The sequence below is a fragment of the Rhipicephalus sanguineus genome, chromosome 11 (genome assembly GCF_013339695.2).
Source record: "Rhipicephalus sanguineus isolate Rsan-2018 chromosome 11, BIME_Rsan_1.4, whole genome shotgun sequence".
NCBI lineage: Eukaryota > Metazoa > Arthropoda > Arachnida > Ixodida > Ixodidae > Rhipicephalus > Rhipicephalus sanguineus.
Genome location: NC_051186.1, coordinates 25434833 through 25460511, shown reverse-complemented (window position 1 = coordinate 25460511; position 25679 = coordinate 25434833). Strand labels below are relative to the sequence as shown.

Here is a 25679-nt window from a genome sequence, read left to right as displayed (position 1 = left end):
CAGGTCCAGGAAGCCCTTGCTCTGCTATTCCTCCAGTCATTCAAAAATTGTAAAATCTGGCATCGCTGTTAACACCATTTTTTCTGCCTTAACAAAGTCCTGTGTTCACAAAATGTCCTCCAGCCTTCTATCTCAAGTTCAACGTCTGGAACATGCAGCCTTCCCCCGTGATGCCATTGTTTCCGCATCCTTAAAAGTTTTGAACAAAGTCAAAAATGTTCAAACAGAACCTCGCAATGCAATATCGGGAAAGGGCAAGAGGCTAGCGGTGATTCCGTATATTCATGGTATTTCTGACCGTATAAAAAAGATTGCCGACAAGGTCAATGTTGATGTACACTTTTCCTCCAAAAATAAGCTCAACAGCTTGTGTGCCAGAATCGATAAGTTATCCACGAGTGTGAATATGTCGTCTAGGGGAACGTGCACAGTCAAGCACCGCATGCCGTTTGTCCCTTGCAAAAACAATGTTTTTTATTCTATTCCGTTTTCATGCGGTAAGGTTTATGTGGGGCAAACGGGGCGCTGCCTCAACATTCGCCTGCGTGAGCACCATAGCTCTTTAAAGGGTGCGCCATTCTCCCATTTGTCTGCCCACTGTGCCGCCTGTGGTTGCACCCCAGAATTCTGCCGCACGACCACCATTTTTAGACACACGGATTCTCGCATAAGAGAGATAGCTGAAGCCTTCGCTATCTGCAAAAACGGTGACACGTGTGTCAGCGCACCGTCGATTTCTTTACTTGATTGCGAGTTAACGTACTTGGAGAAGACATAATGATGGTACTAGAGTAGTCCTTTGCCATGTGCATAGGTTGCGTGCGCATTTTTTGTTCTTTCTTCTTCTCCCTTTATTATTTATTTTATTTATTTGGTTTGAATACATAGAAAACACGAAGACACAGAGGAAATAGGGAGGGAACAGGCTGACAACTGCCACCTAAAGGGGCACATGCTTAAATAAAGCATTCAGTTGTCAGTTCAGCGCTTGTGTTGTCTAGTCTTTCTGTGTCCTCGTCTTTGCGCTGTTTCAATATGAACGCAAACCAACTAGCCCAACTCTCCCTTGTGCTTTTGATTCGCAACGTAGTAAGAACCATAGCTGACGCAGCATAAAGTACTACCAAGGAGAGCTAATGGCGACAATACCTTCGTGTAGAGATTTAAAATTAAGGAACATAAATTTGTCGCTGTTTTTATTAACGAGATCCGTGAGAGAAAAATATAATAAGATGCTGAAACAGTCTTCCGTTTAACACTTAACACATATAGCGGGGCAATGTTAAATTACAAAAGAGGAGGCCCAGTGGAATATGATGTCGCATCTAGTGTGCATGTACTCCAGTACACTCTTAATCATGTCCTGCTTAATGTGGCAGTCTATAGCCCGGAAACGAGACGAAAAATCTAGCGCCTGTGGACTGTTTGTCTAACCGGCGCCGCCCGTAGCCGTCCCTTGGCGTAGTAGCTTTCTCAGCGGCTCATCACATAGGCGGGACAATATTGGCCGGAGATTTTTCGTCTCCAATCCCGGCTAGTTGAAGGCCGCCTATAGACATCTCCTCGTTCCACGTGACCAGGTGTCCTACCTACGGTGCGTCCCAGCTGCGGCGCGCCCTAGCTATAGGCGGTGTACGAAGCGGCGAAACAAAAAAATTACTTGCTCTATTCGGGGAATTCGGAGACTTGGACACATGTTTTATGACATACATAATCTATATACACATATTACACCCAGAAGTAAACCACAGAAAAATTCACAATAAACATACGCGGATTCGAACTCGCGAACACTCGATCAGCAAGCGCGTACGCTAACCACTACACCACATCACGCCGCGGCCACAGTGATGAAATAACGGCGATTTATATGCACCAATGTGTCGCTACATGCTCTGGCGTGTAGTGGAGGTCGTTATTATTATGCATGCAGCGTGGGGGAGTGCAGTGGAGGTCGTTACTATGCATGCAGCGTTCACTGATACGTAAGGAGACATTTTTTAAATGACATTCGTGAAACTATATACGGCGTCACTCAAGTTATTGCCGGGAGCATGCTTCATGCGAATTTGCGTGCTCTGGTAAAGAAGATAAAGCTGTTGCGCATACACTTGGCCCTGGCGCCTCAGTGACATGTAAAGAATTTTGGCGTGCATAATATCCGACTTCTATTCATGTTGGCCGTCAGCCTGTTGCCTTTCGTGGACTGAACTAGTTTTCAACGTCAACATTCGCTTGCCGTGGAACATGTGCTCGGAATCCATCCGCGGCAACCGCACAGCGACGTAGCCGATTACCGACGGAGAATCGCCGTGTTCTCAGTAACGTCGCTGGCCGCTTCACCGCCGACGGTTACGGGGCCGGTAGCCGATATCGTCACTAAGCCTATTCAGTTTATACCGCGCTTCAGAACAAACCGCTCACGCTCATATGCCAGGATGTTTCACCTGTTACCGTCGTTGGCTCGATCCTCTCCCCGTAATAATTACACACTGAGATAAAGATACGCTGATAATCGTGGTATTGTCCGCCATATATAAAATATGCGAACACGCCCGAGCAGGTGCGGTACGCCATGCACGCACTGCAGATGAACTTCACTTGTAAAGGAACTCATCTTGGCTCTAAACGTTGGATAGTGCACGTCGCTTCCACTCAAATGAATGACACTATTCCAGTAGGCATTATTTTAGCTTCAATAAAAAATGTGGCCGACGCTTGCGGCGACCATGGAAGCGAGGAGTTGGCGCTGATTGCATGCAGCTACGCAGTCGCGCGGCGGACTGCGCCTCGGAGGAAATGCCGTTTATGTTGGACGCCACTCGCGCAACGCAGTACGTGACTCGTGAATCGGGCTGGGCCCGTATTCTCAAAAGGGGACAATCGCAAAAGTATCGCCTTTGGTGCGCGCTGATTGGCTATTGAGCAAACCGGAAATGTTAGGGCGCCATCTGGTAATTCCGCCGACGTCAATTTTGCGTCATGGTGCTCGACGGTGCTCTCGACATATTTGCAATAAACGAAGGCACCGTTAACCGTCGGTTCGTGGTGAAGTCTAGCATTTCAGTGACGTAGGCGGTAGCTTCTAGTATTCAATCCTCGGTGGATATACGCAGCATTTTTTATGCTGAAGCTTTCATCGAGCATTACCTTGAGGTGTTATCAGCACTCGTTCTTTGCCAGCGCGTGTTTTTTCGTGGTTTGAACGTCCCAGGAACATGAACCGTGCGCTGCTCGCGTGGCTTATCGCGAGCCGGCAACATGTTGAGTTCTTGAGACGATGTCGCTGCGGCGGCACGCTACAGCTGAACTCTCCGAGTACGCCGTGTTAAACTCTCGACGAAAATACGTTTCACGCAAAGTTGCATTCTTTAAATATTATACTGTGCATGAAATAATCGAACAAAAAACGTTGAAAGCACCTTTAACACGTCTTATACTTCAAGTAGCCACAGCCAAGCCGGCCAAGCCTGGCCACTGCGTACACTGCAAAAACTGTCCTTTAGATTCCTTCAGATCCACGAACAAGATCTACGTAGAACTTACAGATGGCTCTCATTATATGGAAATAGGGAGTACATATTCGTAACTGCCAACGGACATATTGCTTTATTTTCATTTAGGGAGAGAGTGTTCTAGAGTCCTAAAGAAAAAGAAAGTCCTAAAAGTCCTAAAGTCGAAAAGTCTTAAAGTTGACTGCGCTGTTAAGTTATTTTCCAACCAAAGACCGTCACGTGGCTACTTTTCTTGCGATAGCAATTATATCGGCACTCTCGACGGGTTTTCGTCGTCGCCGTAATGTTCAGTATAAAGTCCAAATTGATAACATCCCACCGCGCATCGTAGGTTCTACCCGTGAGTAAAAGCTCGCGAGCAGCGGCGACGATAGCGGCTGATGCAGAGGTCAAACGAGCTGGCCTATCTGCGTCACTCGGAGGGCGCATGCGATAACATCCCCCCGCGTGTTAGACCTGCCGTCGATGCTGCTCAAGCAGAAACGAAACGCCCCGCCCGTCTTGAATGAGCATGGAGGGATGCGAGGGGGGGGGGTGCTTGAGCAGCAACTGGGAACTTTGATCCTAAAAGCGCGTTCACGATCGCTTGCGCGCTCGCTATCTCGCAGGCATCAGCAAACGGCTCGTATACTCTTTTACGCGCGCTCTCAACGCGAAGGGACTGCGAAAAGCGCACCTCTCCCTGGAGCGGCCGTATTCTCTTACACCAACGTTTTGTATAGTTACGCGAGATCGGATCCAAAAGAGTTAGCTGCCAGCCTTCCTTCGTATAACATTACAATTTGTTGCCTTTGCATTCATTGCTTCGCGCTTGCGGTGAAACTGTGATCTTTTTTTCTTCAGACACGATGCGTTTACAGAAGGCCTGGGGAGCGTGCAACTACCACTGTTCTCTATGTGAGCGGTTTAAATCTTTAACGTTTTTTTCAGGTCAACCGAGAGTGGTTAAATTTGTTGTTTTGTGCATGTTACCCTCGCGAGCAACGAGGGTAGACAATATTTTGCTGCCGTCCTGACATACTGGCAGACTGTCTGCGTCTGTTTGCCGCGAAGTAGGCATGTGCGAATATTCGAGCACTAGGAATGTTCGAAGGAATATTATAGTATTCGAATTCGCTTCGACACGAATTTAAGGTTCCGAAATTTCAAAGTATTCATAATGAACGAATAGGCGTATATTGGATGGCATGTAACCCACCTGTGAAGGTGGTTTCACTGCAGCCTGAAAGTGCAATGCCGTGAAAGCACCTAACCAACAAAATTGCGCAATGCCGCGAAGCCTCACTTCAAGGTTAAATTAACATATTACTCCGACATAGATCAATCATTTTCAGGGCCGTAACCAGAAATCTTTTTCGGGGGGGAGGGGGGGTTCAACCATATTTTATGTATGTTCGTGTGTGTGTTTGTATGTGTGCGTGAATATATGCGCAAGCAAAATTGAAAAATTTCGAGGGGGGGGGGGGTTGAAACCCCCAACCCTCCTCTTGGCTACGCCCCTGATCATTTTTTAAGTTTAAAAGCTTGTTATACGGGCTTATATGTTATAATATGTTATATGTATAGTAACTTTTAAAGTGTGACGTATTTTATCGGTTATAACTTGCATCTTACTGAAATTGAAATTCTGCTACTATTTGATGCTACTAAACGCTACTAAACGTAGCGTTTAGTAGCGTAGCGCTTAGTTTAGTAGCGTTTACTTGCAGCAAAAAGAATGACAGTCGCACATGCCTCGTTCCAATTAAAAAAAAAACGCTGTGCAGGTTAGTTGGGCCTCGACAATATTTATGCAAATTTTTTTATATAATGTGTGATACATACTATTCGAACTATTCGATTCAAAATTATTCGAGGTAATCACTGTTCGCTTCGAACCTAAAATAAATTTGCTTTTCGGACATCCCTACCGCGAAGGCTTCTGTGCGGCGTTCCACGGTGCCTAATAGACAAGGACACAAGGAACATGCGGCGCTGCTTCGTATTGGTGAAAAGCGTCCCTCTATGAAAGCCTCCTTTCGGGACTGTGGCACGGGAGTACAAACCGGTTCGCTGCAGCGGCGGCGGCCTGCGCATCAGCTTCTCTGCAGTGCACGATTGCTATCGGCGTTTTGAAAACAGATGATCAACTCCGCCACATAAAAGTAACATTTACAGTAACTCTAGGGTGCAGTAAAGCTTTAGGGTGCAGTAGAGTCACTGGAAAATCAGAGTACCGCAAAGGTAGGCTGCACGCGGGCAACATTGGGTGGCGGCGGCCATGTCCCTTCCGGACCGTCCGGCGCGTTGCTAGCGTGTGTTGAGAAGTGACCGATCTTTTAGCCTCCGTGCCGTGTTACGCTCGGCAGAACGGCATTATGTGTGTGTGTTTCTTCAAGAGGATATTAGAAGTGATTTCGAGTCATCGACAGGTATGGATCGACTGCGCGGTTAGCGGTGTAACTAATGAAACGTACGGCGAATGTTGCCATGTGCTCGCGAACTCTCTTCATGGCTTCATCGGTCTCGTTTCGTGTCACGCCCGGGCGTGTTCGCTAGGTCTGGGGCTGTAAACATAGTTGCATTAGCGCAGTGACATCGTGCGAGATGCCATTTACTTCGACATTTGGTGAATCTTGACTCTTTGCGCTAGCTTTGCAGTCGGTGTTCAGGTTCACTGCACTCGAGAACGTTATCGAACAACATCGAGAACATTCAACATTGCGTCCTTCGACTGATCGCTGACGCATAGCTTGCTTGCGCAGCGTGCTTGCTGTTCAACTGGTTGATATGTGTAATAGAAGTTGTGTGTGTGTACGGTAATTGGAAGTTGTGCGCGACGTCTTGATTCGGAACGCCAGCAGCCGAACGCACGGGCGAATCGGCGTGCGGTAGGTAAGGTGCATCTTATCTTACGATACGTAGAAAAGAGGCCATCAAAAGTTATTGATATCACTACTTATTTGTTTCATTTCCTATTTCTTTTCTTCTTAATATTCCCAACGTTGCAATGAATTTGCAAATATTTCGCTGTGTTCCGACAAACAGTTCTTTTTTTGGCGTTGCCAGCGCGTAAACAGCTGGGGTTCGGTTTCTGCACTGCTGCACTTTTTATTCATAATGCACTCTTATTAAAACTTCCTCGGCACGATGCTTTATGTTATTTCGATCAGGAATAGCACATCCCGGAATTATTAAAGCGCATGCTGCTGCAACACAGTATGTATATAAACCTAGGGCTCGCATAAAATCGACTCCCTCAATGCGTAGGATCTGCTTTTTTTTTTTTTTTGGCTGTGACCATTTCTCACCAACCATACAGTATTTTAAGGGTACGCTCGGTGCAATGCAGCATTAGCAGCATTTTTTTGCAACAAATGTAAAAATACGCTTGATAACATTGCCTTATACCAAGTTTATCAATAGAGTTCCACGCTTCTGTTTTGTGCAATGTCAAAGATCATGCCACAATTACCTTCAAGGTATACCGATTAAACAGGTATTATTTTAATAAATCTTCGATTTCGCTCTCATGCGTGGCACGCTTATAACTCGGATAGCATGCGTAATCTGTTCAACAGATCGAGATATAAACAGCCGAGCAAATAGAAAGGTATGTAGTTTTCAATATCGCTGACCATAGCGAACCGAAAAGGTGAAGTATCCTGTCGCATAAGATCTTTTCCAGCAAAGTTAGTGTAGTTCACTGCAGGAAGGAGTGTTATTCGAGGGGGGCGAATTCGTTCAGGCCAACTATGCAGCCACGTAGAACGGCGCTCTTTGACATTAATTTTTCCCACACGGCAAACGAGATTCCCAGAATCGCTCACCAGTAACGTTCGATTGATGGTGAGCTACTCTCTTCTGGCATCTGTATGCTGTGGCGTAGCCAGGGGGTGGCACACCGGGCGCGGGCCCGTGCCCCCCCCTCCCCCGAAAAAAAAATGTCTGCTTACGCCCCTGACTGCATGACGCGTTTAAAAAAGCGACGAAGTACTTCTGGGGACCGTGGTACTCCTAAATGCCCGGCCACGCTCTGCATTGAACGCGCCTGCACCCAAAGCGCTTGGAAGGGATATGGCGGCGAGAGGTCACGTGATGCGAGTAAGCCAATCACGTCGGCGGCGGCGCGCGGAAAACAGATGCGATACTCTGAATTTTTTCCAGTGACTCTAGGGTGCAGGCGCTCGCAGCGACCCATAGCGGCCGCCGCTACGGTCGTCGAAAATTAAAGGGGGAGGGGGTAAGGGCACCGGTACCCTGTTCCTCTTAGATCCGACCCTGGAATTTTCGTGGTTGTTGCAATTTCATTCCGAGCTGCGTCTTGAGAGGTTCGTGCATGCTCGCGTGCGACTGCAAATCTTTCTAGCCTCTCCAACGCAACATGCCTAAAAAGAAAAAGACAACCTGTTCCATGACGTTATGCAAAAGAACTCGTGCAATGAAAAGGCATCGATTCTCATTCAGAGCTTCTACGGATCCAGTATGCCTGCAAGAGTGGGCGTGAAACACCAAGGGAGGTCCCTCATGTGTACATAAACTTCATTTGACTGTTCGCTGATTCTTACTTTTAATTAATTATTTTTCTTTTTTATATGCACCTATCTTTTCCTTTCACTGTTTACTCACATTCTGCGCGAAAATATCTGTCTTTGCGTCTGTTCATTTTATTTTTGTTCTTAATGTAACCGCTGTAATTGTCAATGAATATTTCAATCATTGTACTCAAACATTACTGCGTGAAAAAGAATGTTAATCAACTAGAACGGAAACCCCGAATTTCCTACATGTTTGTTCTCTACGCCAGCATGTGCCGTTCAGAAGAAGCTAATCTGCCCGCATAGTCTCCAGAGTTTTATTTTCTTCGTTTTACAATTTATCAGCGCCATGTGTGGCCTACGCGAGGAGCTTATACCGCAACATAAAGCTTGGTTTCAACGGGAAACTCCACAGAGCGCAGGCTCACACGCGCGAAAGCACGCCAGCGAGCGGCAGCGCCGTCTGCACGCTGGATCGCGCAATCTTTCCACCTGGCAGGCGCGCTCACGACACTAAGGAGACCTTCCTAGCCCGTATAGTTCTGCGTTCGTGTGATCGTCGTGCCGAGTTCTGTTTGTGCGGTCGACTTTTAACGCGCTGCCTCGCATTGTGTGTATTGTGTGTTGTATTTCGTGGTTACTGACGTAAGCGCAACTATACGCGGTACCAGGCAAATAGTCACCAGATGCCGACCATGCGACTTGAATCTCTGCGACTGCTTTGTTCGGTGTGACCGACGGACGCGATTCATAGTTTTGAAGAACACCTTCTTCAAATGTTTCCGCACGTCAGTGAGTAGCAGCGCCGCAATCCTTTGTCGACGACGCGTTCTGTCGCCCTGGAAAAGGCTTTGACGCTCGGGGACGGCCGGTAGCTCGGCGATTCCTCGCTTGGCGCACCATTGGAAACCGGCGGTCATCTAGCAGTGTACGCTGCCAGCGTATTTTTTATTGCCAGAGGTAAGTGAACGTTACGCTTCCTACATTGTGAGTTATTGTTATTGTAGTACGCCTTGTCGCCGAAGAAAATCGCATAACGTGTTGGTAGTGTATGCGGTTGTAGTTGTGAGTTGTGAGTTGTGCTCGCGCATGACATTTGTATTTGTCAAGAACGTAGTCGGTAGTGTTATAAAGTTTTGGTAATTAGCTCGCTTGCACGCACTGCTCTACGCTAATATTTGCTGAAAGGAGACAACATTTTTGTCAGGCTCACCATTGTCATGCGTTTTATGCATGTCTCTCGACAAATTACTTGGAGTAACGCCGTGAAACTGAAGCTTCAACATCCATTTCGTTCGCACGAGCTCTGAAGGAATAATCATCAGCCACCGTGTGAATCGTGAATCGGTACAGTGGGAGAAATATAGTGTATTTAGGGATGTTTTCTTTAGGCGTGCATTTTATTTGTCATTAAGTAACGTGACCCTCAAAAGCGTTAGGTTAGCATTCTTGGACATTGCTTATCATCTTTCAAGCAATAGATAACATAGATTTGCTAAAAATGCAATTTCTGCAGCATGACATTGTATTTTGTTCAGTTGGTTTGCCCCATTTTTATCCTTTATGCACGTTCACCTAATTTGACAAGCCGTACTTTCAGCTGAATTTTCAATTGCTTTTAGCACTATATGTGCGTCCGTGTATTGAAGTCCCACCTCTCATCGCATAATAATAGCTTGTGAAGAACGACGCTTGTCTTGAATTAGCCATTTATCAGAGCTCTTCCTCCCTCCTCAAAGGGCAAGGTGCTGCTGGCACACCTGGTCCGGCTTTTCTTAACCTTTTTTTTTGAATGCTGAAGTTTTTTGCAACGTACTGCAGGTAGCAAACAGCAGTGCCTCGACAAACAGTGGAGTGCTGACCATGCAGTCCAGAAGGTGGCTGAGGCAAGTATGCTATGTGTGCTAGGTGCTTATTCAGGCAGAAGAAATAAGCATCTGTAGCCAACGTAAAGGTAATGTACAAAGTTCCATTTAATGAAGAAGAATCTTGTTTTGAGCTAGTCATGTCGAAGGGAAACAATGAGCGCTAGATAAATGAGATGGAAATGCAGAGTAACAATGTTACGTATGCCAGCAACCAACTTAAGTTTATTCATGCAAAAGGGTTATTTCCAACTGGTTCATTTGGGGGAAGAGCCCACAGTTTCCATGAATGGGCATACCTGGTAGCCGTTGCACAACCTGTTACTGTGTTTTCGCACTCATTATTATGTGCCACTTACTCTTGTGACGTTCCACCAAGGTGAAATTACTTCACATAAACAGCAGCGAGAAGGCTCTTGCTAGCCAGTTCAATTAAGACAGCGTTACCGTAGCTTTTAGTTCCAGTAAACCAGCTAAGCTGTATAGAAGAGCGTACTCCATGTTTGTCACCATGGACAGTGCATTTTGCCTGGGAACATGGCTTAGTTTTGCAAAGGAAAATGTTGCCTTTCTGCAAAACGTGGTACTGGTAAATGGCATTGTGCCAAAAATATTAAGGTTTATGACTTCTTGCAGCACGCATTGTTGTACAGGGATGTTAGCGTTTTCATAAATGCAATGCATGGTGCTTGAAGAATATAGCGGCCCACTTTAAAATTTATAACTTCATGATTTCAGTATCTGGGACAGACTTTACTGTATACGATTTGTTTCTGGAAAGCTTCAACCTATCTTGCAATTTTTCAAGGCCAATACTGAATTTGCTGTGTACATTTGGCTGCACATTCTCATCACTTATGCTAAACAACAGGCTTGAGTGATGTGTGGAATTCCTGTCAATCAATTTTATTGATTACCTCGGACGATCTATTCTGCTTCCCACAGTTATTGGGTGCTTTGTGTGCATGTGCTATGCATGCTAGAAATGAAAACAGGGAATGCAGCTGGCAGCATCAACGAGTACAATGCCCATAGGCTATTATGAGGTGCGAAATGTTGCCACTGCTAGAATTTACATTATGTGTGCATGGTACAGCTGATTGTGTAATTTAGCACTTTCCAGCTACTTACGCAGTTGGAGCAGATGCCGATCATGTTTACTGTGGTATGGCACGGCCACCAAGTTCGTGCATTCTGCATACCAGGAAACCTGACACGAAGCAACGTATTGCTGTGATGGCAGCTAAGTGAGAACGAATGAGTTTGTCTTCTCTGTACATTTGTCAATATCATTACACAGGCTTGTTAAGTGCATTCAAGCGGCTTTAGCAATGCACTTGCAGCTACAGAGCCAGTAAAGGCAGCCAATTTCATCATCAGAGTTCACTCTTTCCATAAAGGGCATCGTTTTGTGATAGCTTAAGGTCAAAACTTGCTCAATTAAACACTTCTTGGTGTCTGACATTACATGAATTATGATAATTGTTATATCTCATGTGAAATTATGCCATTGTTTTTTTTTCATATTCTTACTTTGCATACACACTTTACGACTGCACCCTCCCCAACCGAATCTTTACTAGTGCTACATTCTGTTATGGGTGAAAACAATTATTGAACTAAAAACCAGGCCAAGGAAAGCAGTATGATGCCCTGTAATGTAGGAGGATGCCGCTATTGCAGTGTTTAGTCTAGAGCTGAATTTAAAGAGAAAGGGCAGCAATGTAGGTCATCTGTGGATATTTGCAGACCATAATTGTGTTGTGGTCATTTTGTTATCGCAGGAAGCATCTTCAAAAAGCAGTGCTACAAGGATGTGAGCAGCAGTTTCCCTTCAACGAACGGGTCAAATTCATGGAAGCCACGTGCCTGCTGCTTCTGGCCTACACAAACATGCAGCCACCATAGTAAAGTTCTTGCAAAGGTGTGAGACATCCCTATGCTGCATGGATTGAGCATGTTAATTGCCTGTTTTTTATAGCTTATAGTAATATGTCTACAAGTGTACTTCCTTCTAGTGTATATTTACATTCTCTTAAAGGGCCAGTCAGCAAGCTCCGACTTCTTTTTTTTTACACCTCCCAAACAAGCTCGCTAATTTGTACAGAGGGCCGCAGGAATCACATTGTCCGAATGTCAGACACTCCACTTCTAAAAACAATAACCGCACCTCCTCTTCAGCGCTTGACCAGTCCTCTTTGCTAGCGAAGTGGTGTAATGTTGCCTATGAGCAACATTAAGTAACGCCTACTGTTGACTAGTCCTCTGCAATACGAAACGGCATTTTGGCTTTGTGATGATGCAGTATCTGTGGTTGTCACAAGAGTTGCGAATTGGTTTATCTCGCCAGTGCTTTTACTGTGCTTCCTCACCGCACCGCTCTGGCACAGTGGCACATCGAGGAAGCCCCTCTTCAGGATGGTCAGGCTGAGCGAGAAACTTAAACCAGCTGGAATGTTCGTTCTATCCCCTGTGGCTTCATTATTACACCACTTAATGAAAAAATTCATGTGACAACATGTTCACGTTGTACAAGCGTGCAGTTGTCACAAATTTTAGACTCCGGGGTTGTTTAGGGGCCCTTTAGCCTTAAAGGAGTACTGACACGATTTTGAAGTGCAGCAAAACGGACGTTTTTGGTTTCCTTGGCATGTAGTGTTAACGCTCTCCCCACACCGCGTCCGGGAAACACGTATAAATATTTAAGTTTGATTTTTAAAGTTTTCATCTCCCAGCATCTGCAAGGCAGCTTCACCGCATGGAGGGCCCTATGACGTTTCAAGTCGGCTCACTTGGTTTGCGAAATCTGGGTTCTGCATGCAGCCTAAATCACAGAAATTGCTGTCGGAGGCACTGGATGACAGTTCACTCATCATGAACCACGTTCGACTGACAGCAAAGGACAGCAGGTGCATATTTCGTGGGTTGCAGTCTGCCCGTGACGTCACGGGCACACTTGACACGTCACTATGAAGCCGCCCTCTCGAAACCGAAACCGAAACTGCTGGTTGAAAGAAGCGGTATTAAAAACATACGCAATGCATCCCCAGGCACCACGACACTCTTTTTAGGGTTCTCGACACCCGTGCTTTCATTTAGAGCAACAACCCGAAAAATTTTTAAATTCATGTCAGTACTCCTTTAAATTATGAATGGTAAATTCACACGTCACATGGTTTTCTTGCTTTATTTTTTGCAATGCTGATTTTTAAAATAGCATGTCAGCTTCTGTGAGTGGTAATTTATACATTTATCATACAAAACATCCTGCTATATTCAACAAGTGTTATTATAGATTTTTCATGGCACCAGAGCCACCTGCTTTTTGCCGTGTGGCAGCTACATGGAAGTTCATTGCTATGCTGCTTTGTTTAACTGATATCTTTTCAATCAATGCGTTTCACAGTCCAGGGTGTTTGGTGTATTTGCATCATATCATACAAGTGATAGATTTTTTCTGTCTTCTAGTGTTTACTTAGCAGCTATTTAACTGTGGTTTTCAGGGGCATATCTAGACAGGAACATCAATTCTGCTAAGCTTTGGTTCGAAAAGAGACGCTGAACAGGAGTTCCTTAGGTGCATGCCCTGAGCACCAGCCCTTTGGATTACAGAAATATCTAAACTGCATAATGTCTGCAGCTCCTTGCTTAATTGCATGTCTTTCTTCAACCTACAGCTCTTTCCATAATCCTTAACATTAACCTACATTACCAAGTGAACATCCCCCGCTGCAATACAGTGGTTACAATGGTCAGCTGCTGATCTGAACTGTGCGGGTTCGATCCTTGATGGAGTGGTTGCACTTTCGGTGGAGGTGCGAATCCTAGAGGTTCCTGTGCTTTTAATTTCACGTTTACATACAGAACCCCATTGTTATTATTACATCAGCAAGTGGACAGAGTGGTAATTCTAGATTGTATACATATTTAGTATAACAGACAGCTGAGCTGGTTGGTAGGTATTCATGTTAAAAAGGCAGGGCATGCAAACATGGACACAAGAGAGAAACCAAGACACCACTAACGCCAACTGGAAAGGTGGACAGTGGCACAAAATAAAGCAGACACAGAAACGTATCTGTGCATGCCCTGGCAAGAGTCTGAGTCTGAGTCTGAGTCTTTATTTCAGACATGCATACAAAAAAATATATATATACATGGCTGAGGAGGAGGGAAAAAAAAGCCGCACAGTCGCGGCTTGACATTGCTCCCTTCCCCCCGTATACATCGGCACTGCGGTATGCACGAAACAGAAATAGCACAGGATAACATTGTAGCATAACAAACAAGAACTCCAAAGCAGAAAAAAGAACACGGTGCACAATAAAATGGGTGACACTACAAACACATTATATCTCCAGATATATTCAAATAAAGTTGCGTACACAAAATATAATTAAGGTGCACACATTAAAAATCAAAAATCACAAATCATCATCAAAAATGTACACATTAACGAAATAAGTTTCGAAGAGAGTTAAAGGAAAGTTCGCGTATCGAGGTGTGAGTAAAGCCAAACTTGTTAAGCAAGGAAGGTAATGTATAGCTTAGGGTTTGAAAGCCGTAATTAGTACGTGGGTGAGGCACAGACCAGTACTCGTGGTGTCTTGTAAGGTAGCAAAGAATGTTGGTGTGGAGGTTAGCGACTTCACATAAGAACAATATGCCGCGTTCAATCTGTGATTTGTAGAGCTGTAAAAGACGATGATGGTACATGTTGGTAAAGTGCATGATATGGTAGGTGGTAAACAGTGGTTCAGAGTGCGTTCTGTAAGGCACGCCAGCAATCGCTCTAAGCGCATTTTTCTGCATAGAGACTAGTTTACTAATATTTGTTTTTGTTGAACTTCCCCATACCAATACGCAATATTTTAACTGTGATTCAAACAGGGCGTGGTACAACGTAAGCTTTGCCTTTTCTGGCAATAGATGCTGGAATTTTCTCAAAACGCCAACTACACGTGCAAGCTTACTTTGAAGATGTTCTATGTGACTATCCCAGAGCATGAATTCATTAAAGTAGACTCCAAGCGTTCTAACTGTGTCAGTAATTTCTATGGCATTTCCTCCTAAGGTAAGTGTGGCTCTGACAGAAATAACTTGATTTTTTGCTCTGAAAAATGTTGCTTTAGTTTTATTGGAATTAATAAGAAGGGAATTTTTAAGAGACCAAGTATGTAACTTATTTAGGACGATATTGGCCCGATTGACTAAATCATCTGCATTTGAACCCGATAAGAATAAGCTCGTGTCATCTGCGTATATAATATATTGAACACTAGTGTCTATTTCTATCAAATCATTAATATAAATAATGAACAGCAAAGGACCAAGCAGGCTACCCTGAGGAACACCATGTTCTACTTTATTACAGGACGAGTCGTGGTTGTCGATAGCCACATACTGAGTACGATTACGCAAATAACTCGATATTAAATCCAAAGAAATACCTCTGACACCATAAGCTGGAAGTTTTAAAAGAAGGGTTTTATGATTAATTCTATCGAACGCTTTTGAAAAATCTATAAATATTCCTAAAGTCAATAGTTTCATTTCTATATTATGAAGAATAAGTTCTTTTTGTGTGAGCAACGCAACTTCCGTAGATGATCTTTCCCTGAAACCAAACTGTGTATTGGTTATCAGCCCGTATTTTTCGAAAAATTTTGAAATACGCACATAAATAACTCGCTCTAATCCCTTGGAAAAAATTGGTAGAATGGATATGGGCCTATAATTACCGAGGGTTTCTTTAGCACCTCCCTTATGGAGAATAATCACTTTCGCCTTTTTCATTTCTGATGGAAATATACCAGTGCTGAGGGACAAGTTATAAATATGAGTTAGGAAGGGGCAAATGACATCAAGTACATGTAGCACGGGTCTCATTGTCAGACCAAAAGCATCCGCGCATTTACTGATTTTCATACGTCTGAAAGCGGCTAATACTTCATCGCTATCACACTCGATAAGTGCCATGGTGTCCTGTGCTCGGTTTCTCACGTAATCGAGAGTGCTAGGGTCATGCTCACTTTGAACAAGGGATGCAAAGTAGTCATTGAACTTGTCACTTAAATCTTTCCCAACATAGTTGATACCATCAATTGTAAGAGAAGCAGGTGAGCACGTTCGTTCAGATTTTAGCAACATGTTTAATCTATTCCAGAGAACCTTTTGATCACTAATGCCTGAAAATAAGCGAATGTGATACTCTTTTTTAGATTTTCTTATTGTGCCATTCAAATTATTGCGAAATTTTTTAAAAGCTACGAGATCGGGGTGTTCGCGACTCTGTAAAAACTTCTGATATAAGTTGTTTTTCTTGGAAATCATTTTAAGGATGCGAGACGTCATCCAAGGCTTACGGGCCTTCTTCGGTTTTTTCGCAACCCTGTATGGGAATGCCTTGCTGTAAAACATTGTGAAGTGTTTTAAAAAAAAGTTAAATGCCTCGTCTGCAGTCGTGTGTCTGTACAGTGGCGTCCAGTCAAAATTTAATATCATGCAACGAAATTCTTCTAATGAGCTGGCGTTAATATTTTGTGTCCGAAATAATGAGTCGTGAGTAATTTTGTTAGAAACCAATGAGACGTTGCTCAACAGAAATACGGGGAGGTGATCACTCAATGCTCTGTTAATAACCCCTGCAGAAACACATTCAGTAGATTCATTAGTGATTATCAAGTCAAGTGCAGTTGCAGACGACGAGGTAACACGGGTTGGTACAGTGATAACATTTCGGAGAAGATAAGACTCAATCAGAAGCAACAACTGTGTGCGTCCTGGAGAATTCTCAAGAATATTAATATTCAGATCACCACCAAGGAAAATAGTATATTGGCACTGACACGCAAATTCAAAAACACTTTCAATGTAAGCAAAGAAATCTTCAATGCGACCACACGGGGGGCGATAGACAACAACGAAAAGTAGTTTTCCAGAAAGCACAGATAGAACTTCATAATCAGGTGTAACAGCGCATAAATGTTCAATCCTATCCGAGTACATGTGCTTTAGCAACAGCAAACATGTACCTCCACCACGTTTACCAACGCGATGCAAATAAAAAGAATCATAGTTTTCGAGAGCGAAAGAGTCATTCTCTAACATCCAAGTTTCGGTCAACATTATTGCATTAAATTTGAAACTGAATTCGCAAAGAAACATTTCTAAAAGATCTTCTTTACCACGGATCGATTGAATGTTAATGTGCAGCACTGATAGTGTAGATTTAGTAACGAGTTTTCCAATGTTATTAGGGGAAACATACGGGGAATCCATCGTGAATTAGGAAGTGTACAAATGGAATTATAGCATTACACGGCTAGTCGCGGCGTTACACGGCCAGTCGCGTCAAATCCTCTGCACGTTGGATGACATGAGCCCGTTCCCCGTCACCTTTCCGCACATAAACTTTGCCATCGCGGTGCCACGCATATTTAAAGTCATTGCGATCTGCCCATTGCTTCGCAGACTGCAACAAAATCCGGCTGTGTTGTGTCATGTTCTCAGTGATTGACACTTTGGACCGCCCTTCTCTCAGCCTCTTATTCCCCTGCAGCCATTCACTTTTTGTTTCCAATTTTACAAAGCGAACAATGACTCCTGGAACCCTCCCAGCCTTTGACGGTAACCTGTGCAAGGCTTCCACGTCGCTTTTCGCAAGGACAGGAAGACTTAAGGATTGCCCAACAGCGTTAATCTTAGAGAGCAAATCTTCCTTGTCAGACTGAGCTATTCCATGGAAAATTAGGTTCTGTCTACGGCTTCTCCATTCAAGATTATGCACAGCAAACTTAAGCTCTTGAATCTGCGCGGGGTTGTCCTGGACTTCAAGCACGTCCACACGCTTGCATAGATGTTTTATTTCTGCGTCTTGCTGATTCATAGTTTTTAGAATCTCATCGTACTTGTCAGACAGGTGAGAGATGGCTTTATCAATGCTGTCAACTTGCGCCGGAAGGTTATCAAGCTTTTCGAGCCGCTCTAGAATTGTATTGAGCAGAGCACGTACATCCTGGTCATTACCTTCTTTACCACCTCCCTGCCCCCTCAGGCGCTGCGAATAGCAATTTGTGCATTTCCATGAGACGAAAAAAGTTTCAGATTTGTTCTTAGCTTGTGCTTCAGAAAGGCCTGAGCACTTACCTAAGTGATAGGACTTATTGCATTCACAACATGCTAAAAAGCGACTGAGGGTGGGAAGTGCTTTTGCACACGACGCACACAATTCAGAGCTAGTCATAGTGCAATCAAAAAGATAGCGAAAGAATACAAGACAGGCAAGAAAAATGCATAAACACACTGATTCGGCAGCGGCAAGGGATAAAATCGCTACTAAAGGGGAAGGTACAAGGCACCAACCTGCGTGTAGAAAAAGAAGTCCTTAGCACGGTCTGCTCCGGGTGACCGCCGCTGCCGATGTGAAGCAAAGGAGCACGGGGGCGTTTTTTGCCGGATGATATCAGTTGCGCCAAATGGCTGCGCAGTGGTGCTCGCGGCAGTGGCTTGAAAAAGATGATCCTCCGGGAAACGCAGAAGTGTTCGGTAGACGGAAACACCGCACGCCGTGACAGACCAGGGTTTTGGCAGGTAGGAAATCCTCCCGTAACCGCGACACGGTTCAGCTGCTGGGGACTGCGTGTAGAAAAAGAAGTCCTTAGCACGGTCTGCTCCGGGTGACCGCCGCTGTCAATCTGGCACGCGCGATAGTCTACGTGAGAGAGAACTGCTCAAGCATTTGATTTCTTCTTTATGCTAGTTAATCGACGGTTCGCTCTCTTGTGCACTGCCATTATCGATATGCCAGGCCTCGACAATTGGACGCATTTCTTCATTCATGTGCTTGTACAAAACTGCATTCATCGAATTTTGGCGTGCATTTACGCTCTCAACAATGTAAAGGTAGATTAGGTGATGAGCCTCCAGTTAGTGATCTCAGCGTTTTAGGTGTCTTGACTCTCTTGTGTCCATGTTTGCATGCCCCATCTTTTTAACATGTATTCATATAGTGCGTAAGAGAAATAGGTTATCTAGTGAGTTATTTGCAAAGTAAGTTTAGGGCGAACACCAATATAGCAGTGTAAATTAAATTTAAGCGATGAATGCATCGGGCTGGATTAGGAAACAATATAATGGCGAAATATAGCCGTTTGCTCTTTGCTTATACTTGTCTCAGTTTCTTGTCTCGTATGCTTTGACAATGACCAGGTGTCGTGTTGGATGCTACCTATTGGTTATGAGCTATACATAGACAAAGCAGCGGCTGTTTGGATGCTTTCTAAACAGCTACCTCATGGGGAGAGAAAAGTTCATTTGGGTTATGTGAGGCATGCTAAAAAAAGTCGACTTGTTTCTGATGTTTTTGTTTTCCTGGCAGACATTCTACACGAACTTGCCCAAAGGCGGAAGGAAGGCACGCACAGATGGACGCACAGAAATCATGGGGCTGCCGTAGAAGCTGTGAATGAGCATTAACCTGTGAGTATGTGTCTTAAACATTTTGCTGAAGCCTTTTATTTTGGCTGAACATTCTTATCGATGCTTTGTATTCCCTGATTTGTAGTGCAATATTGTTACACCCTGTTGCTTTCACAACAGAGCTCTTTAGTCTGGTACAAGGCCCAAAAAGTTCGACCTAGATGACCAAATTGCGGCAGCTAGTTGTTTCCACAATTAATGCATTAGTGTAAAAGCGCAATAGACGGAGCACAAGAAAAAGGAAGACACAAACAGTGCTGTGCTCGTGTGCTCAGTCTTCTGCACTGCTTTGTTTACGCTCTGTCATACCAACACACACAAGCATCCATTTTACCTTATGTAGTAGTCCAGCTCATACACTTGGTAACGTTCTCCAACGGCAGGATTACCGGATATCTGGCTTGTGAAGTCAATCTAAAGTGCATGCCTGTTCGTGTAGACTTGTGTGCATCCACCATTGAGATGGAAATGCAGCTGTGTTTTGATATTTTAGCCAGTATAGCTCGTGAATGGAATTTGGAGCTGTGACAGCAACACTTTTAGAGGGGGCGAGTTACTAAATTATTGTGTATTTCTCGATGTTTGCATGTTATAAAAACATAGCTGGTTAAAATTAGTCCAGATTTTACGCTATCTCTTAACACATGACCTTCCGTACTGTTCGAAGGCATTGAACCATATGAAATGCTTTGTGCCTTTGTGTGTGTGCCGAAGGTTAGGAGTCATTATGCTAGAGATAGATAAAAATAGGTCAGAGGTTAAAGTAAATTTTTCGCAATCAAGTTCTTGTGGGCAGTTATTCAGAAGCAATACAAGCAGATTAGTGCTTCATTTTAGTGTCTGACAGTGCACACTGTTTTATTTTAGTACCTATTTGGGTCATTTCACGCCAGTGTGCCAGGTCGTTTTTTGACCATTTCCAATATTTTGTAAAACTGGTGCTGTTATGTTTCAGTGTGGGAAGTAGTCATTCAAGCGTTATTTTCGGGGAAAGAATTGCATGATGCAGCAAAGACCTTTCTAACTTCGCATGCAGAAATGAAGCTGTGTCAGGCAAATTAATTGACACATGGTTATTGCGTCGAGCTATTACTACAAAGCATTTGTTTCTTTAACATAGTCACCAATCTTTCATGACTATGATAGTCGAATTTATTTTGATTTCAAATTATGCTATTTGCAGTCGTGAGGAAACATTGCAAAATGCACCATTTTTAAGTATATTGTAAAAAAGACTGAATGTTTCATGTGAAATATATTCACAGTATGCGTTCAGTGCATATACCAAGGGTTGAAAATGCTGCTGGCAAAAAGAAGCAAAAATGTCTTCAAATTGGCACTTGGAAGAAGTAGTGTTTGAACCCATATTGCGGGCTCTCTTTCACTGTGTAGCAATCCCAGCTAAAATGTTGCCTACACATCATAGTGTGCTTTCCTCGTGCGATAATTTAGACAAAGTTTTTAAGGTGTAATATTATCTTCAAGCGAAAAATAATTTTTTCAAATGAAAAATAACAAGGCTGTGGGAAGTTTCTTGGAGCTTTGCCTTCACTGCACAGCACATCATTGTTCTTGCATGGTATTTCAGACAGAAGTATTGCTTAAATCTGCAACATTTAGACTTGCACTATATGAGCACAGGGGCACCCGCGTGAATCCTGTGCCAATGTGCTGTGCAGCGAAGGTCAAGGAACGAGACTCTGTGCAGGCTAGGGATTATTCACTTCAGTAAATTTTTCCTTGCTTACAACCAAGCAGTATATATTTTTTTTAAATGGAATATAAATTGCCAGCAAAGTATACCACACAATAATGTATTGGCGACATTTCTGTTTGGAATGCTACATAGCAAAAGCTAAGCTGTAATATGGGTCAAAAGCTATTTTTTCCGACTGTTACAGTTTGGGTCGAACGTTTCTGATTATTTTGTTTTTATAGTAGTTTTATGACAAAGTGGATATCTATTTACTTATTTAATTATTACTTGACAATACTGCTGACACCAGTAAGCAGTATTGCAAAGTGGGCTACAGTGATAAGTTACACAAAATGATCTTGCTAAGCAAAAACAGGAGCATAACATATACAAAACACAAGATAAACCAAGAACATCTATACAACCGTCTTAAGGAAAATGATAAGGGAACAGCACAAAATACAAAGGCAATGAACTTTGGAAATCAACCTTTGGTATTCCATACGAAAGAATTAGTCTTTCTCCTGATAAATGTTAACATTAGAACTTCAGCATTTTGCAGTGTTTCCTTATGGCTGAAAAAATGTAACTTGAAATGCAAATTAGTAAACTATTTTAGCCATGAAACACTGCCACCTTCGGATTAAAGAAAGAAATATTCTGCATTAAAACGGGAGCAAACAGCGCTGGACACGGGACGAAGAAAGAACAATAGACGAGGGTGCTGTCGCCTTCGTCTACCTTTTTTTTCCGTCCCGTGCCCAGCGCTGTTTGTTCCCGTTGTAATCATGTACTAACCAGCCCAGTTAGGTGCTCTCCTGAAATATTTTGCTCTAATTGCTCAAAGCAATAACTTTGTATAAGTTACCTTGCATGACGCAGTTTCACATCTGTAGATGGATGGATGCTATGTGTGTTCCCTTTAAAGCGAAGCATTGACATGCAAGTGGCCAAGCTCAATTTTTGAATTGGCTTAATGCCTTTCCTACCTGAATTAAATTTCTTTCCTTAAAAAAACTTATAATAGGTAGCTTATTTTTCGGCATTGTACATAAAGACCCTGCAAGTTTGTTTTTGCCTGTTCTCGCTGCTTTTCCACTACCAATCCTCCATCTGTCTTCTACTGATTTCTCTTGTGGATGTGTTCATCTTTATCAAGCTTTCTCTAAGCCTAGGGCTTCATGAGAGCTAGTTCCCAACACGCACATGGGTGGACATTTTTACATTTATTTAAAAGGTGGTCCGTCATTTCCATCTCTCTCTCACAACCAGTGCATGTGACGCCTACTACTGGATCTCACTTTATGACTGCATATTCTAAGACAAGATTAACTCGCTTCAGACATTGCACTAGCTTATCATATGCTTCCCTCCTTACTTCGTCCTTATTCTTGCGATAGTTACTCAGAGCTTTTCATTTTTAGTATTTGCTACCCATTAAATCATCTCCACCTCTCTGACATTGCACCTAACGCTTATCGTGCATAAAGTTTAATGCATGCTCTCAGCATCACGAAATTTCGTCCTGGAAATTAGCACTTGACTACAGGTATGATCTTTTTAGCAGCATGATCTTTTTCAACAGCAAAGGAGTTCGTTAAAAAACCACCTTTTATACTTAAAATGGGGATGACTAATTCCATACCTCGTTTATTAAAGTTAACCTCTTTCAATTTCCTTACGCTTGTTCTTTGTGTTGTGCTTGCCTCATGGTTTGCAGTCTTTATGGATCTGGTATATTTAAAGAGTTGAATAGCCGGTCACCTGCTTATGACACTGCAGCTTAAGTATTGCACCCACTATCATTACCATAGTAGCATTTGGTACAGTAGAGGTTTGTAATGAATGTAACGAGATGTGCAGCTCATGAAATAATTGTTGAACAACGAATGTTGTTGGAGCTAGTGATTCAACAAGAGGACTCCTCTTTAGAGGGGCAACGAATTGCATCAAGGTTGCTGCAACAACTTACACACATCAATTTGTTGAAACATTGGCTCCAACAACACGCTTTGTTCAATGGTTTGACATTCATTCAAGCCGCCATCTTCAGCTCAACTTTTGTCGCGTTAAGATGTACAGGATATACAACTGTCATGTTGTTTTCTGATAGAATTCAAGAGCTATTGACAGCAAGCCTTGCTTCTCAATTTAATTCTCATCCTTTACGTTTACGCTTTAATCTTTGTCATCTTCAGCCTTATTATATGTGCACTGCAGCAGTAGCCCTTCACAGTGGTCTACAATTTGCCTCATCTTGTGCGAGCCGATTCCATTTTATACATGCGCAATTCTTCATTTCTTCACCCACATAACTCTCGGCCTTCTCTGCAGCATTAAGTACAAAAATTGTAACTGTTAAGACTTTTGCTTCAACATCATGACAATAATTGAATAGAATTGGTAATGCACGTAAATAAATACTCTTGCAGTTAGAACGTAGTGTGTTTAACCCTGAGTTCTTGTGTACTATAGCAATAAGTCTTCGTGAAATCATGCTGCTTGTTCTTCATATAATTAGAACGAGTCCACAAATATCTGCAAAATACCGTTTCTGCTTTTTTGATTTCTGAAACAGTGATGCTAAGGGAGGCCATGTGCACATGCACCATGGCAATGTTTAAATGTGTATAAATTCTGAACATTGCTGTTGCTCTAGGTGTTTTCTTTCACTTCCTTTTCAGACGTACAGAAAGGAGCGAAGTGGAGCTGTCCATGGGCCGTGCACACAGTTTCATAAGCAAGCTTGCAACACTTTTGACAAATATGTTCCTGAATACATCTGCCAAAGTGGCATTTAAAGAAGCATGTAGTAGTGTACTTCACTGTTTATTTGGCATGAAGCAGCAGGTATGCTTCCGTCATCAGCAAGTTCACACAGTACAGTGCATCTACACATGGCATGCTACCCCCACATCTACCAGCTCGGGATGTGTAGCTTGATTGTAAAATGTTTACTTTGACTTAACACAACAATTATTAACAAAATGACATGAAAGTTTTGACACCTATGCAGGCGACATTCTCAGTATACGCTGCCAAATATAAGCGGAGTTTGACCAGTCCATTAGCCGCACATTTCCTTGTAAACATCTCGTAGAGGGCTGCTGTTGTTGTTGCAAGCCAATGCGCCGTGATGAATGAACCATGATTCCAAGATTTTTCTTTTCCTCCGACCTTTGTACACGAGGTAGCATCGTCGAATTGATTAGGTCAAAGTTATGCCTTGTCATTCAGCAGCGTTCAACAAGCTCCGTCTTAGAACATGTTGCATTGGTGGTTTTCGCAACATCCTCTTTGTGTTCTTTAACCTTCGATTACCTTCTTCAACCCATTTCGCCTATGCAAGTTGTGTCGCAATCACCACATTGTACTTCGTAGATGATCCCGCTCTAATCTTCGGCGGTGTTTGTGTATACCTTGTCCTTAGGACATGTGTTCACAAAGCCCAAAGACCGCACACCTGCGGATGATTAGAGCAGGGTATTCTACAGAGTACGTTGTGGGGTTCACGACACCACTTACATCGGCGAATTGGGCAGGAAAATGCCAAAGACGTTCAAAGAACACAAAGTGGGAATGTTGCTAAAGCCACCCATGGAGCGCATTTTAAGACAGCTTGTTGAATACTGCAAGACGACAGGTTATAGCTTCGACCTTAACTATGCGACGATGCTGGCTCAGGAACGAAGGTGGAGGAAAACTATTGGAATTATGGTTCATGCGTCATGAAGCATCTGCTTGAAACAACAACCACAGACCCATACCGAACGTGTACGTGGACGTATGTGGCTAGTGGACTGGTCGACCTCCGCTCACTTGTTGCCAGCGTATACCGAGACTGCCACCTGCATAGGTGGCAAAGCTTCTATGGGATTTTATGGTGCAGTTGTGGTACAAAACCGTTATTTTGCATTAAGGCAAATGTGCCGTATTATATTGGACAGTACGGGCAAACCATTCTTTAGTATCTTAACGTAGGAGGCACGTAAGAAGACCTTCTTTGAAGGAAATTGTTTTATTCTGGTCACGGAACAGTGTTCTCATTCAAACAAAGTGACGGAGTGCTTTGTTTTATCTGTGGCAACGAAAGCACTTCGTAAGAAGACTCCTTTTTAGAGAAATCGTTTAATTCGGATCGCGGAAAAGTGCTCGGCACCGCTATACCTTCAGCTTTGTCCGTGTTTAGGGGCCAGATTTTTTGCAGTGTAGAAGCAGCAGCACACGCTCGAAAACGCCGCACTCGGGTTGCTCTGCACTCGTACGGTGCGCTCACTCCTGTGTTGTGAGACATTCGTACTACCAACGGCCAGTTGCAACAATGACGTCACAGGCAAGTGTTTTTTTTTTTTACTTATTGAACGCATCAAATTCTACGTCACCAAACGCGATACTATCGCCTTTTGCGATCGTTTGAGAATACGGGCCCTGTGCACGCTGGAGACGCGGCGGCTCGCCGTTCGCTGTTCTCAGGCGCGCAGTGCGCAGGCAGAAATTTGATGCTAACATGGACCGGACCTTATATCCGGCAGCACTTATCGCAGAAATATTTGTGGCGTTCTGTTACGACTCCATCAGTGGCCATATTTTTGAGAACTTCTAGATT

The 25679-nt window shown here is 43.5% G+C and overlaps 1 long non-coding RNA gene across 2 annotated transcripts; it reads left to right on the top strand.

Annotated features, from left to right (window-relative positions):
* Nucleotides 1-8555: 8555 nt before the first annotated feature.
* LOC125756294 (uncharacterized) lies at nucleotides 8556-24041 on the top strand. Of its 2 annotated transcripts, XR_007414337.1 has the most exons (5): nucleotides 8556-8992; nucleotides 9854-9986; nucleotides 11682-11821; nucleotides 19277-19377; nucleotides 23758-24041. It is a non-coding gene; the product is annotated as an uncharacterized LOC125756294 (long non-coding RNA). The 2 variants fall into 2 exon arrangements; XR_007414336.1 differs by having other exon boundaries at nucleotides 9854-11821.
* Nucleotides 24042-25679: the final 1638 nt, after the last annotated feature.